Source organism: Manis pentadactyla, chromosome 9 (assembly GCF_030020395.1).
Source record: "Manis pentadactyla isolate mManPen7 chromosome 9, mManPen7.hap1, whole genome shotgun sequence".
In the NCBI taxonomy this organism is placed as follows: Eukaryota; Metazoa; Chordata; class Mammalia; order Pholidota; family Manidae; genus Manis; species Manis pentadactyla.
The window spans coordinates 53,494,172-53,508,870 of record NC_080027.1 but is presented as its reverse complement, the minus strand read 5'-3'; the positions used below and the strand labels follow the sequence as shown (position 1 = coordinate 53,508,870).

The 14,699-nt window shown below is 37.7% G+C and overlaps 1 long non-coding RNA gene across 1 annotated transcript; it reads left to right on the top strand.

The window, feature by feature from the left end:
- Nucleotides 1–3,552: 3,552 nt before the first annotated feature.
- On the top strand, nt 3,553–13,895 carry LOC118928629 (uncharacterized). The gene is made up of 3 exons (XR_005031302.2): nt 3,553–4,066; nt 5,725–5,867; nt 7,534–13,895. It is a non-coding gene; the product is annotated as an uncharacterized LOC118928629 (long non-coding RNA).
- Nucleotides 13,896–14,699: the final 804 nt, after the last annotated feature.

The window sequence follows — 14,699 nt, the reverse complement described above, 5'->3', positions numbered from 1 at the left end:
GGGAGACAACGTGGGGACCAGAGGCCACATGTAGAATGATATTTATTAGTTCCCAGTTAATATGCAGTGTGTCCTGGCCCTGGTGGACATAGGAACTGAATGTTCCATGATTTATTGCTCTTCTTGGGGTGTTTGGGGTCTATTTTCTAATTTTTGGAGCTTTTTGCGAATATCTGGGTAAGACTGAAAAATGAAGAGGAGGTGTAGGAGAATGAGACCCTCAGGAGGGTTAGGGCTGGTGTTTGTGTATTTGATCATGGCCTGGGAAAGGCGATTCATAAAGAGGGCTGTGTTTTCATCTGCCCCCTGGGTAATTTCTCTGAGGTGCTCCTAGTTGACCTGTTTATTTCTTTCCATCCCTGCCAGGAGGCCAGTAATCATGTGATCACAACTGCTCTACCAGGGTCACTGAATTGGTATATTCACTCAGGGTTTTGGGGCTCAGCCCTGGGGACCACTCAAGCTGCCAGAGCATGATTGGCTGGGTGCTGGTGGCGCAACTCGTCAGCCTGATTTTTGGCCACACACCAAATGTGTTCCCTCTCATTATCCGTGAGGGTAGATGAGAGGATGAGGTAAATGTCCCCCCAAGTGAGGTCATACATTTGAGTAACATGGAGGAACTCTCTCTCCTGAATTTATCAGGATTTTCTGAGAAGGACCCATCTTTTGTTCAATACACTCCAGATCATTAATTGAAAAGGAGACATGAACATGAACAGGCCCTTCAATGCCTGGAGGGCATGGAGGGGTGGGAGAGGGTGGGAAGTGGTCTGGGAGGTATTGGGTGGGAGGTGAGAGTGCGAGAGTGTCTGAGTTGTGGAAAGGGCCGGTTTGGAGAGGGGGTTGGGTTAAAAGGTAGACAGGCCGGGGGATATCGGAAAGGAATGGGGGAGGGGTGTTGGGCGCAGGGAGCCAGTGGTGGGTAGAGATTTGGACTTTGCTGAGGCTGTTGGGGAATAGGGGAACGATAGGGCAGAGGGTTGCCAGCCGGGTCGAGCTTGTCAGCAGAGGAGGGAAGAAAGGGGTAAAGGCACAGTGTTGTCAGGGTAGTTTGATGAGAAGTTTAGAGGGTTTTTGTTCAGCAGGAGGAGATTTAGGGGCTTTTCTGTGAGAAGGATTTGAAGACAGGAGAGGGAGGAACAAAGGAAGGGTTGCTTGCGGAAGGTGAAGAAGGCTTGGACTTAGGGAACCTCTGACCATTTGCCAGTCCTATGGAGGAAGTTATCAAGATCTTGAAGAACTTGGAAATCAAAAGTGCCCTCAGCTGGCCGGCATGACCCATTATCAAGTTTATATTGGGGCTACATGGAAGTGGAGTAAAAGATCAATTTTTTGGTTTAATATCTCTTTTTTTAATCCCAATTTGGAAAGATAATGTAGGAGACAGCTGAGGGGAGTGTCTTCCAATGCTTTTTTGAGGGGAATTGCCCATCGTAGGAGGGTGAGAAAAGTTGGCCAAATTTGGGAAACAGGCCGCCGGGACATCTCCCAGCAATCAGCTTCCCAACTGGAGTCTGTGGGCTCCCAGAGCCAGATGAGATTGTTCTGCATGCTGAAATGAAGCATACCCCCTCCTCAGAGTGCAGGAGGTCCCCTTTTGTTATGGTGTTCTGAAATGGAGAACAGAAAGGAAGGGAAAGAATAAAGGGGAAAAGGGGACTACGGATCAACTTTCTCTAGGCACCAAGAGAAAGCCTATGAGGCCAAAGTCTTACTCTCCTGGGAATGGCGATGGATTAGTGGCCAGTGGTGGATGTGTAGATTGAGGTCTGGCAGGACAATCCCTGCAGTGGAGTTCGCAAGGGGGGTGTTGGGTAAGGGAGGGAAGGGAAACAGGGCGAGACACAGAAGGCTCTCAGGATCTAGGAGATAGCCCGGGACAAGCTGCCACTGCCCACTGCCTCCTAGGTTGCAAAAGAGCTCCTGCTCTTGGCTCCCACTCCCAGGTTTCAGCACCATATAAAAGGAAAAGAAGGGAAGCAAACTCAATAGTCCAAGCAGGTTTATTGCTAAACCTGAGAGGGACCTCTCTGTTATGGGAGCAGAACAAAGAAGGCAGCTCTTACAGGCTAAGAAGCTTTTTATGGCCAGTTTTTTTGGCAGGCTTTTGAGGGGTTGGGTCAAGGAAAAGGTGGGCTTGTGGCTTGCTGATGTGTTCTCTGGAAAATGCTTGTAGCCTAAGTAAGATGAAACCTAGGTCTCTCTGAGACGATGGGTGGGCTTATTCAAAAAGGCGGTACTCCTGTCCAGGCTCTATCATCTAGTTAACTCTTCGAGTCTCTTTTAGTGAGATTTACTTGCCTTAATTCTCTTTCCACCCCACTCATTTCTATTCTGCCTAACGAAAGGATTGTGAGAGTAACTGTGTAGTAACATTACCATAACCTTAGGCTCTGTGAGACTCATGGTATAAACAATCCTACCAGGTTTAGTTATCATTCAAAACTACAAACCACAGGAAGAAAGCGAAAGAATTGTGAGAATTTAAAATGACCGAAAGCTTCTGGCATGGCGAATAACATATACGGAGTGGTTACTATAAGGATGAGCCAAGAGGGTCCAGTGATTTTTCTCTGAGGATTTAGTGCTTCTTTCAGTGCCTGGCCTTGTTGGTAGCACAAAAGCACATGGTGCTGCACCCAGGTGCACTCCTATCTTAATTACAAAAGGTTACTGAGCTGCCTAGTTTGTGGCTGACCTAAATTTTAACTTGAATAACATGACTTCTGCCCTGGAGGAACTCAAGGTCCAGCACCGACCAAGTACAGTCATTCCTGGGGGGAGGGCACAGAACACAAAAGCTTAACACGTCCGCTTACCCTCCAGGTTCAGGCACTAGGTTGGGCAAGATGCATATGCCTAGAACCCAGTCCAGTAGCAGAATTTTGAAATGTCCAGGGCCAGGTGAAACACTGCTTAGAAGTGGGCCAATAATAATACCCCTAAAACAAACATAAGCACTGTGGGCCTGTGAAGAGGTACCAGTGACAAAACAGTTAAAGATTACAGGATTCATATTTATTAATTTAGTCATTAAGTTGTCAGTTCAGAAAAATGCCTTTAAACTTTAAAGTACTTGTCCCTGGACTAGGCACATAAGGTTAGGTAAGACAGTGTTTTATAGAAGCTATAGGTTGTTAATAGGGAGACATAAACATATCACTAGTATAATGCCAGATGAAGGACTGCATATAAAGAGGATCTAAGCCAGCCTAGGGAATTTCCAGGCATCTTAGAAGACATGGAGCTAAGTTAACCACTGCTAAGGTTTATCAGCATACCATATGCAATTAGGCACTATTTCTGGAGAACACTTTCATTATAAATATTTAAATTTTGTGCAAATATCTTGACTTTTTTAAAAAAGAGCTATGTACAGCATCTTACTACACTAATGGACAGTGACTGCAATGGGGTGTGGGGGAGGACTTGATAATACAGGTGAATACTGTAACCACAATGCTGCTCATGTGAAACCTTCATAAGATTGTGTATCAATGATACCTTAATAAAAAAACTATATACAAATACAGAAACATAATATTTCTGAGGAAAACACATGAAGAAATTAAGTAATTGTTTAACAGTATATTATGATTTTTAAAAATAAGGTTGCGAGCATAATGGCATCTCATTTGTTTCAAGTCAATGTCTATGTAACATGTACCTCCAGCAAAGACCCCCCCACAGATGGGCAGTGTGCTCTCTGGAGGAGGACTTAAAATAACGATTCACACTCCAAGATGTGAATCGTTATGGCCAGTGTCCTTCATAGTGCACCATCATTTGTGAGTGAATTCAAAGAATTCATATATCTACAGAAAGTGAGTGATTAATAGCCTTTACACAGGGCAGTGAAGGATTTTGTCCAAAGTCAAACCTATAAAATGTAATACCAGAAAAGTAATCATTCATTCTGATGTTTTCCCACCTTCCTTCAACAGGAGCCCTGAAAATTGAGCTGCTGTATATTGAAGTTAACTTCATTGTAATTTTATTCAAATATGAAACACCTATATGTGCTTTTGTTCCTTGCTATAGAAACACAGTTCTGTAAGTGAAGGTAAATAACACAAAGCCAAAAAATACTGTTATAGTTTATAGCCTAAAGAGAGATATCAAATATTACTGAGATAATACACAGGAATAAGTACCAAAATACATATGCCATATATAATGTAGTTACAGCTATTTATTTATCCCTCAGAATTTTCTAACTTCTTTAAAAACAGACAAGCTCAAGCATTAATTATTTTATGCAGATACTACCTGTGGCTGCTGTGAGGAAACGCTTATGCCATGTATCATTTTCTAACTCATGTATTTTTTTTGTCAATGTCTTGCTTAACACAGTACTGATGAGGTTCTTCACTCTGTCTTCACAACAACCCTATGCAAGCATTAATCTGTTCATCTGAATTTCATAGAAGAGAAACTTGAGACTCAATAAGGCAACTAACTTGCCCAAGTCACACAATTGTTAGGTGGCAGAAGAGGATTGAAATCTACATCTATTTGATGGCGAACTCCATAATCTTCCTACTATGCCACATTTTCATCCTTCAGAATAAAGTCAAGTCATTTTGCCTTGTCCTCATACATCTTTGTACCTCCCACAATAAGTAGCAAAGAATTTTAATATGTCTAACAGAACTCATGGAATCAGTCATTTTCAATATGCTTTATGTTTACAGATTTCATGACAAAGGAGATTATGAACTATTCAAAAGTAGCTGTTTCACATGAAAATGTCTGTTTTGACAAAACTAAAGGGAACACAACTTTCTTTGTAGTTGCAGTGGAGACCCATCACAGCTATCCAGAATGCATCAGAGATGCTCACTTTCATAGTGCAGAGTTTCAAGAGAAATTTTCAAACCCTTTTCAAGAGAGCCAAATTTCTAGTGAGGGCAGTTATTTTCTGCAATTCATTTGGTGATCTCTGTCTTGCCTTGTACTCGTTTATGACATCCAGGATTGGTCAGCTTTAAATAGATATTTAAAGCCTGTTGTTAGAAAAAAAAAATTTCTGCCAAGTTTCTAACATTTCTACTGGTATGTCGATTGCTGAGCAAGTACACACAAGTCATGTATTTGTGGCTTCATTTCCTCATCTATAAAAAAGGATGAAACTTAATGTCTAATATCACTTCAGAGATCTGTGAAATAAATTTTGATTTCACTTGGTGGTGAATCATCAGACACACAATTATTCAACAGCTTTAATCTAGATGGAACAAAAATGGAGCTGCTATGTTCTTGGCTATTCTAAATCATTTCTTGTGTCTGACCATTGACTCTTTGGTTCTTATAGCACCCCAAAATGTGCCATTTTGCATAAGCGTTGTTCTGAGCTAAAGGCACTTAAAAAGCAGCAGATGTGAGAAGGCTATTCTAATCTTCCCTGTTTTTCCTGAAAACAGGAGATAAAAACTCCCATATTAGAGATGCCCTCCCTATGACATGAGAAAAGAAACATCCTTCAGTGGGGAATCAAGACCAAGAGAATCCTGTATAAATAGACCTTGTTAAAATAATTCTAGTATTCCTTTAGCCTCTGCATCTAGTTTCTTTTTCACAATTGCCTTTCTTTGTTCAACCTAATAAGAAAGCCTATAGGTTTTGCCATTTCTTTAGGTCTTCATTTTCTTATGAGCACTCCTGTGTCATGTAAAACATGTAAATATGTATACTTTCTCCAATTAATCTATTTTGTGTCAGTTTAATTCTCAGGTGCAGTTGAAAAATTATAAGAATGTAGTGGTAAAATGTTTCCTTCCCTATGGTTTCTGATGGCAAGGCTGGAAATTGAATGGCTAGTTCACTGAGAGATCCTGGGACATCTGACAAAAAGCCATCAGAAGGTAAGAATTCCTAGCACATCATTCTCTCAGATCGCTGCCTGTGGAGCTCAGCTAAAGCGAGAGTAATAGAGTAATAAAAGTCTCTCCTTATCTTTTTCACTTTCTATTGTAGATTGGCAAGAGAAAAACATTTGTAAAAAGTATTTCTTTGAATTATGACTCTTTGGTTCTGGATACCCATGGGTTATGATCCACAGTCTCTTACTTTTTGTTTCCTTTGTGGTGTTTGTTATAAGGAGGAAAATCATAAGACCTTTCCATCGTGTTTTATGCCTTGAGGGTTTGGCTTTATGATCAGTGGGAATGTTCTCTCTGGTCTGTGTCAACCATGGGATACAAGTTTTGGCTTGAGTCAGGTAACCAGCCAAACAGGCTGGAAACCCAGGACACAAAATGACAAGCAACATTATCTTTCTCCAACCTTGCCAGCTTTTAGGGAAGTTTGTCTTAATGAGTCCATAAGGGACCTGATTGGTCTAACCCTTATCATCTTCATAGTGCTTGGAAACGGTCATCCTAATATCACCCTCCTAGTACCACAGATTAGCTGGTCCATAGCTGGAGGCATCTCAGTTCCTTTAGGAAATGAGATACCAGTTTTGCAAACACTACTAGTACTACCTGTGACAATAAAGATCTTTGCATTCTTAGGCAAACCCTGGGCATGAACTTGATGGATCTTGGGAGGCAGCATCTTTTACACTCTTTGAGGGGATATCTTTTGTGTCCAAGGTTAAACCATAAAGGGCTTATTGTTTTTAAGCCATAAAAATGCTTATTGGTTTTGAGTCACAAAGTAAATATATTTTGAATATTTGACTGTTGAGCTCTCATCCTAAATAAGTGTTCTATTGTTACAATGTTCTAATAACTCTAATATAAGTTAGTAATTTTTGTGTTTCTATATTTATACCTAACTCATGGATGAGATTTAAAATGAAAACCAGATCTCTTTCTGCATCTGTCTGAATATGGCTAGGTATATATGTTATGTAATGTGATATTGTTCTACTCTGGGTGATAATTGCCAGAATTACTTTGTAAAAGAGCTCTACTTAATTGGTTTAAAAAAATAAGTGATTATATAAATGAAGTGTTCCTAAAACTCACAGAAATATAAAAACTAACCCAAATGTTTCTCAAGTTCACAGGAACTGAGATAATCTTGGGTAAATAAAAGCTAGTTTAAGTTTGTTGGTCTAATAAAAATAGTCATGCATTCAGAGTTGTAGACATTAAATCTAATGAAGACATACAACTTTTTCTACTTGGGTTTGCTAGTCAAATGAGTTATGTTATCTCCATTAGATGTTTAAAATTGTAAAATTATAATTCAATTTAAAAACAAGATATACAATAAAAATAAATTGCTTGATGGATGTCAAACACATCAGTATAAAATAAGTTAGGTTCTTTTGTGATTTAAAAAAAAATATTTGTCAGATTTATCTACAAGAAAAGTAAGAGTATGCTAGCTTTGTGTTCTTAAACAAAGTACTGTACTTAAAGTTTCCAAAGTCTTTTTGGAAACATGAAACCTTGAAGTTATGTTAAGTTAAATGATGAATATTCATTGAATATTTAGATCATTTCTAAGTAAGATAATACACTAAAACATTAATTGCCAAACATAAGTTTATCTATTTTGGCTTCTTAATTTTTACAGAGAGAAAAAAGATATTTGGATCTGTTAGTAATCATATCCTTTGACAAATTAAAAATAATTGTGCTATAAAAAGGCATATATATCTAAAAATTATATATTTGTATAATTATATATTCATAAATTTACTAATTTAATACAGGATGCTAATATATGACAGTTTACAATTGCTTCCTAATTTTCACTGGAAAATAAAGTTACTAATGGTTAAAATTTATAATCTGTATATAAAAATACAACTACTAAAAATGATAACAGAAAAGGAAAATAACTTGGTATACAAACTATGGGAGGAGAATGGGATGTGTTTTATATGAAGAATATATAAGGAATATAGAGGATAATGTTTGGTAAGGAAAAAAGAGTAATTTTGTCCTAAAGAAAAATGACTAAATGTTCCAGAATGAGAAAAAGAATAGGAATGAGACAAAATCTAACTGGATAAAGAAAATTGCAGAATATTTGTAGAAAATAAATTTTATGTTGCAAGGTCAAAGCTGGCTAAATGAGCTCAATAATGTACTGACATAAAACTAGAGTTTAATTTTCTATTAAAATGACAGTTTCTTAGATTATTGGTCTACTCTCAATAAGAGATTATAAAAGTTTTCTGTTACCTTTTGTGTGATCTACCAGGGAAACAAAGATTCTGTCTTATCAAAATAATTTCCTGTGCTTCATATTGTCTTTAACAGGTTTTTAATAACTGAGGAAAACGGAGTCTTTGATATTAATGAAGCTGAGGGTTTTTTAAATAACTATATAACTCTCTGTATTTGCCTTTAAAATCTTTTGTCACTTTGATTAATTAGATGGATAACTAAGTATTGTTTCACAGTGACCTATATGATACTGCTTGTTTCACAGTGACCTTAAATTGATTTAAGTTATTACTTAATCAAGTGTTTTAACCTTTTGACATTTTTGACAAAGTTCCCAAAATCAAATTCAAAATGAAGTCTTTTGACTTTGAACTAACTTTGGCATTTTCCAGAGGGTTCCTGAAAATCTCAAAAGATTTGTTCTCTTTCCTTATAAAATGAGAGATGTTAAATTTATTAGCTTATTTGATTTGTTAAATTACATGGGAAACATTGTCAAATGAAAGTCATGATTAACTTTCTTTAGGCTATATTTGTATGTGTATATGTTATCAACATTTTAAATATTGTACAAAATTCCTAGAAATTGTCAATGCCCAATTGTCCATATAATCTGTCATAATTCCAATTGTTATTTGAAAGCATTGTATGTCACAGAAATAATCAAATATCCTTATGAATTATATTGTATTTTACACTTAATTTCCCCAGATCTTTAACCTTGGCTATTTTTAAGTTTTTTGTCATTCATGAGCAATTACTGTTTTACTCTTGGTTCTTCTCTGGAAACTTTTACAACCAACTATAGGCAAAAATGCTTCATCTTCAAGGATCCATGGAAAAGAACATGACAAGTACTCTATAATATAGGTTTCTGATCATTCTAAGATCACATCACTAAACTGGAGAAGAATTTCTAGAATTCTAATAAAGAAACTGATTGATTCATAAAACTGGTAACCTGAGATCAAGCAAACAAAAAGTAGTTAGGTGGGACTGAATGAACTGATAAGGAGGATGATTATAATTTTATGGCTTTTTGTTTAAAGCACTACTGGTCCTTTAAAGTTTTGTTTTGCAGATTTAAGAAAACTCTTTTTCTCCTTCTCTTAAGCTATGTGTAACTTACAACAAGTTGATAGATTATACTTTGGTAAATAAAAATTAAAACATCTTTTTCTCTCTTCCTGATCCCTCCAGAATTTGGAAACTATTAATATTCTCTTTCAGGGCGGTACAGTTGTTTGCATAAGTACAGGAAGAATCTGTTCTCTTTAGAACAAAACTGGAAACATTGGTTATATTATCAAGACTTTGACTGTAATGTCATATTTGGCAATGATGTACATAGACTCAAATGTGACTGGACAGATTTAAGTAACTAAAGTTGAATTTATGGAGCCAGTTATAAAACCCCTTGAAATACCAGTATGATACCTTGCTTACAAGGTTCCCAGCCCTACAAATGAGTAAGGCATGATACTTCCTGGAAAGCCCAAGAAACTTAAGATATATTGAGTACCTCCAGAAAAGAGGGGCTCACCCAAATCTATGGGTGTGACAGGCTAAGTCTGATGATAAATATTTGACTTGGCTTCTTAGCCTTGAAAGAGTTTTAAAGGCTCTATCTATGATTCCTTGTTTGAAGTTCTAACAATGCGATTTTAAAAGCACCTTATGATCTATCACTAGTCTTACAAAATAACATATAAATAATCAGGCCAAGTTTAATGAGACTAAACTTCTTTTACAAACAAAATAGTCTTACTGTAATTATATTTAATAAAAATGGATTTGATCCTAGACAGAAAAATATATTTCAATGAAAAACTATAACCCACTCTTCTGATTATTAGATTCTAGCTGTTGTTCATTGTCTTTGGGGTTTTGCTACCTGTAAATCGGTCCAGATACTGAATTCTTCTGGTGTCCCCCAGTATATGGCTGTAACTCTCCTAACTAACATTTCCAATTCTTCTCCCACCCTTCTCACTTGAAATCACTAAGGACTAAAACTATCCTTTTGCCCAAGTCCTACAAACTAAAGCTAGGTGACTTAATATAAATATCAGAAAAATCACTACAACAGATTATATGTAAACAGCCTTCATGGCTACTGCTGTGTGGGCCACTCAGAAATTTCACAACACCCAATGCCATAACCGAGACATTCAAGCTACAAACCAGGGAATTCATCAGATTATAGCTGCCATCATTCTACCACCTAAAGAAGCTCCTAGAAGTCTCCTCAACTGGCTGTCCTCTGGACTCAGAAATGAAGTTTCCAATGACCACTCCCATCACACAGAGACCTAACTTAGCTGAAAAGCTACTCCCACCTATGCCAGTGCCACCTGAACTAACACACAACTGTGTAAATGAATTGATTAATACTCAAGCCTAAGAGACTAAGAGAAATAGAATAATCTGCCAACTCAGATTATAGACTGCAGGTCTTTTGAGAATCATATAAGGTGGTAGATCATATAAGGCAGATCATATAAGGTGGTAGAATATGCCACTTGGCACAAGGATTACTTTGAGCTAAAGGTACTTAAAAAACAGCAGATGAAAGAAGAGTATTCTAATCGCCCCTGTTTTTCCTGAAAACAGGAGATAAAAACTCCCATATGAGAGATGCTCTCTCTATGCCATAAGAAGGGAAATTTGTCAATGGGGAATCAAAGCCAAGAGAATCCTATATAAATAGACCTTGTTAAAACAATTCTGGTATTCCTTTAGCTTCTGCATCTAGCTTAGTTACGTTTCCACAATTGTCCTTCTTTGTTCAACCTAATATGAAATATATAAAAGTTTAGCCATTTCTTTAGGTATTCATTTTCTTAGGAGCACTCCTGTGTCATTTAAAACATTTAAATGTGTACACTTTTCTCCTATTGTTTTATGTCAGTTTAATTTTCAGATGCAGCTGAAAAGCCCTAAGAAGGTAGAGGTAAAATTTTGCCTCCCCTACATTCTCAACTATCTCCTCTAGACCCTGTTTATTGATAAAAGTGTCCTGATGTTACCTAGCTCCCAGGTGTTGGGAAGAAGAGGAACGTATTTGTAACATTCTTTAAATACAATCTGTTCTATTTTCCAAGCGTCATTGTGTAAAGAAGAAACCACCTTACTGGCGAATATCTGTCCACATCTGATTAGACGGTCATTTGGGCTTTCATTTGTGGGTGGCTTTGTCATTGCTTGGACCTCATTTTTGGGCAGCAGTAACTCAATAGAACCCTGAGACATGGAGATTATTCTTTTCTCTGTCTCATTTTTTTTCTTTTTCTTTCTTTTTTAGGGGATTTACTCCGTTTGTATACATAAGTCAGAACAGAGCTGATGTGCATGCCCAGAAAGAATCGCTAGTTAATCTAGGTGTTAGATGATATTCTACCATCATAGCATGTCCAAGGGGTAAGCCACAGATTCTCATTTGCCTATTTCTTTCAATGTGGGTGGTGTGTTTTGAGAACTGTGCCTAAAGTCTCTAAGATCAGTACCAGCACAATCTAGAGTGTTTAGGGAAAGGCCTCTTTGCAGAAATACTTCCAAATAAAGGCCCTAAACTGGCAGTACTTCAGGCAGCAGACCACACCTGTGTGTGAAAGAATTGCCAGTATATACAAACTATGACTCTTTAAGGAAATAAAACTTGTATCTGACTCAGTCCCTAATCTCATATTCTTCAGAACGGAGAACAGTGCACAGATTACAGTTTCTAAATAAACAAAGCCATTATTCTGTTATGATACATACTAGAAGATATTTTTTTACAAAAAAATTCTACAGGTTATTCTTTTAGATGTCAGTTTTTTCTAGTGAATTAGGCAATGATTGGCTTGTTAGGGACCAAGAACAGGCCACCCCAAAATGTGCCATTTTCATATATTGATTATTTTGAATTAAAAGTTACTTAAGAAACAGCCAATGCAAAAAGAACACTTAAACCCCTTTGTCTCCAGAAAGAAGGAAATAAATCTCCCAGGTGAAAGGGGCCCTCCCTGCACCAGGAAGTGAGAAGACCTCCTTACAGTTAGAGAAAGAATTCAGATCAGAGTAGGCTATATAAACAAACTTCGTTACTTTTCACTGTCTACAAAAAGATGACTAAAGTCATCTTGAAATAAACAGTTTTATTTGATCTAAAACAGAGGACTTAAGTCCAGCAGACATGACTTCTATAGATAGGAGTGTTCCTGGGGGCTACAGTCATATGAAGGTTTTATATCCCCGAGGAAGTGGGCAAGAAAGATGTAACTTCAAAGGGGTACATTTCATTTATGTAACGATATGCAAAGCCAAAAATAGGGTTGGGGTCAAATATATCCTGGCAACAAAGGGAATTAGGGGAAGGGCAAATATTCTTGCTTATCTTATTGAGGCTGAGCAGCCAATTCCTGACTGACTGCATTTCTGGGTGAAGTGAAACACAGTTAGGTAAGGTATTAAGCCCTAATTTGATGTCTTGGCCTAGCAGAAGTGACCCTACGTTGGGCTTATGGCTTTTTTTTTTTTTAACAATTCCCACCTCAGGCTAACTGAGAGATGTGATCAAAATGTAAGGCAGTAAGTAGTGCCACTCAGCTACTGGTCTTTAGGTCCCCCAGCTTTTGTTGATCTTTTGTGTGGTATTTACAGGTTATGACTTTTTTTTTAAGGTATCATTGATACAAATCTTATGCTCAGTTTCACATGAGCAACACTGTGGTTACTACATTCCCCCTATTACCAAGTCCCCACCACATACTCCACTACAGTCACTGTCCATTAACACAGTAAGATGCTATGGAGTCACTACTTGTAGGTCATGACTGTTTTTAAAATCTCTGAGCTACTCTCAGCATGACTCCAGGCTCACAGTCATTCATTCTCTTCACTTCTTTTTCTACTTCACTTCTGTTCCAACTTCACTTCTCTTCCTATGCTCCAGTCTCAGGGAGATCATCTACTTGGTAGTTAGCAGCAGCTTAATGCAATTAAGGCTTTTGAGAGGATATAACATGCCAGGGAAATTATTTTGATAACTGTAAGCAGGATAATTCCTAGTGTTTGGAGTGCACTATGGAGCCAAGTGGTCATCTCTTGAAGCCAAATGGCTGGCTCAGTGATCTTATGTTTCAGTCTCAGACTTGAGTTTCAGTCTCCCCAGAAGTGTTGATTCAGGTACATCAGGTGGCATTGGCCATGGTACAGACAATGTCCTTGCTCAGCTAAAAGATAATCAAGGACCTTTCTGTTACCAAGGACAACTTTGATGAGAGCGTCTAAGTATCTCTGTTGAGGAGTTAGTGCTTCAGCAGCAGATTCTATAAAAATCAGGAATTGAGAAGTTCTTGATAGCCTGATCTACATTTATCCCTAACTTGGGTAGTAGGGACCTGCCAAAAAGGAACCATGAAAGCCTGGTAGGTCCTTTCTAACTTGATGATGTAAATTAAGGGGCACAGTTAGCTTTTTCTCATAGTCTGAAATAAAAGGTTGTTGTAAATTTCAGAGAACAACCCCCTTAGCAATGGCCTAGGAGAGACAGATGAGGGCATTATCCTTTTAGGCCAATGTCACAGTAAAGGAAAAGGCGAAAGTATGAAGTCTTTATGTGTTGCCTTGGGTTGAAGCAGTCTGTCTTGGTGTCAGCTACTTCTCTTCCTCATTAGTTTGATTTGGAAGTCTCCAGCCTCTACATAGGACCAAGTCTCAGGTGGAGCCTTCTTTAGCTGTGAGGTGTGTATCCTAGGCATAAGTCCGGGGAGGGGAAATCCTGGGGCAAAATACCTCTAAAACTAAAATCAGTCAAAAGGAGAAATAAAGTTTAAAACCCATTTATTGCTTACAAACTGCAGTCCAGGGCTGTTTCTCTCTCCTGCTCCAGCAGAAGCCAACCAGCCCTCCCCTTAACCTCTTAGGTTCAGATAAGTCATTAGTTGCCCAGGTAATTACCCATTGATGTGGAGATGAACTTCTCTCTACTCCTGAGGATGCACTAAAGCCAGGCAAGATATTCTGGAAACATTACAATTTTACCCACAGTAAGCGAAATACTTTATTGTTTTGCAGCAGTGTCAGGGGTCAGGAATACTTGGTAAGGACTGTTCCAACAAGGCTTGAGGGCTGTCTTCCTTTGATTACATTTACAGAATACCCAGTCACCAAACTAGACTGTTACCAACAGGGTCCTCCAAATTAGGATCTGGGAAGGTTTCTTTCACTTGATAGGCTTGAGCACAAAATGTTAGTATAACTCACAATTGTTTACTACTTAGTTTTCACCAGAAATCAAGGCTTTTAAAAGTTAAAAATTCTGATTAATCATAATTAAAGCCAATAAAAATAATCTCTTCATGCAAAAAATTAGGATGTGTGTTTGCAGTAAAAGGAAGTATGAGAAATGAAAATGCATTAATAAATTTTATAATAATTACATGATGAAATGATAATATTTGGGGTATATTGAGTTAAATTAAAATGTTACTTAAATTATTTTCATCTGCTTTTTACTTAATGTGGCTATTAGACAAGGTAAATTACATGTGGCTTGTATTATATTTCTATTGGGCAGCATTG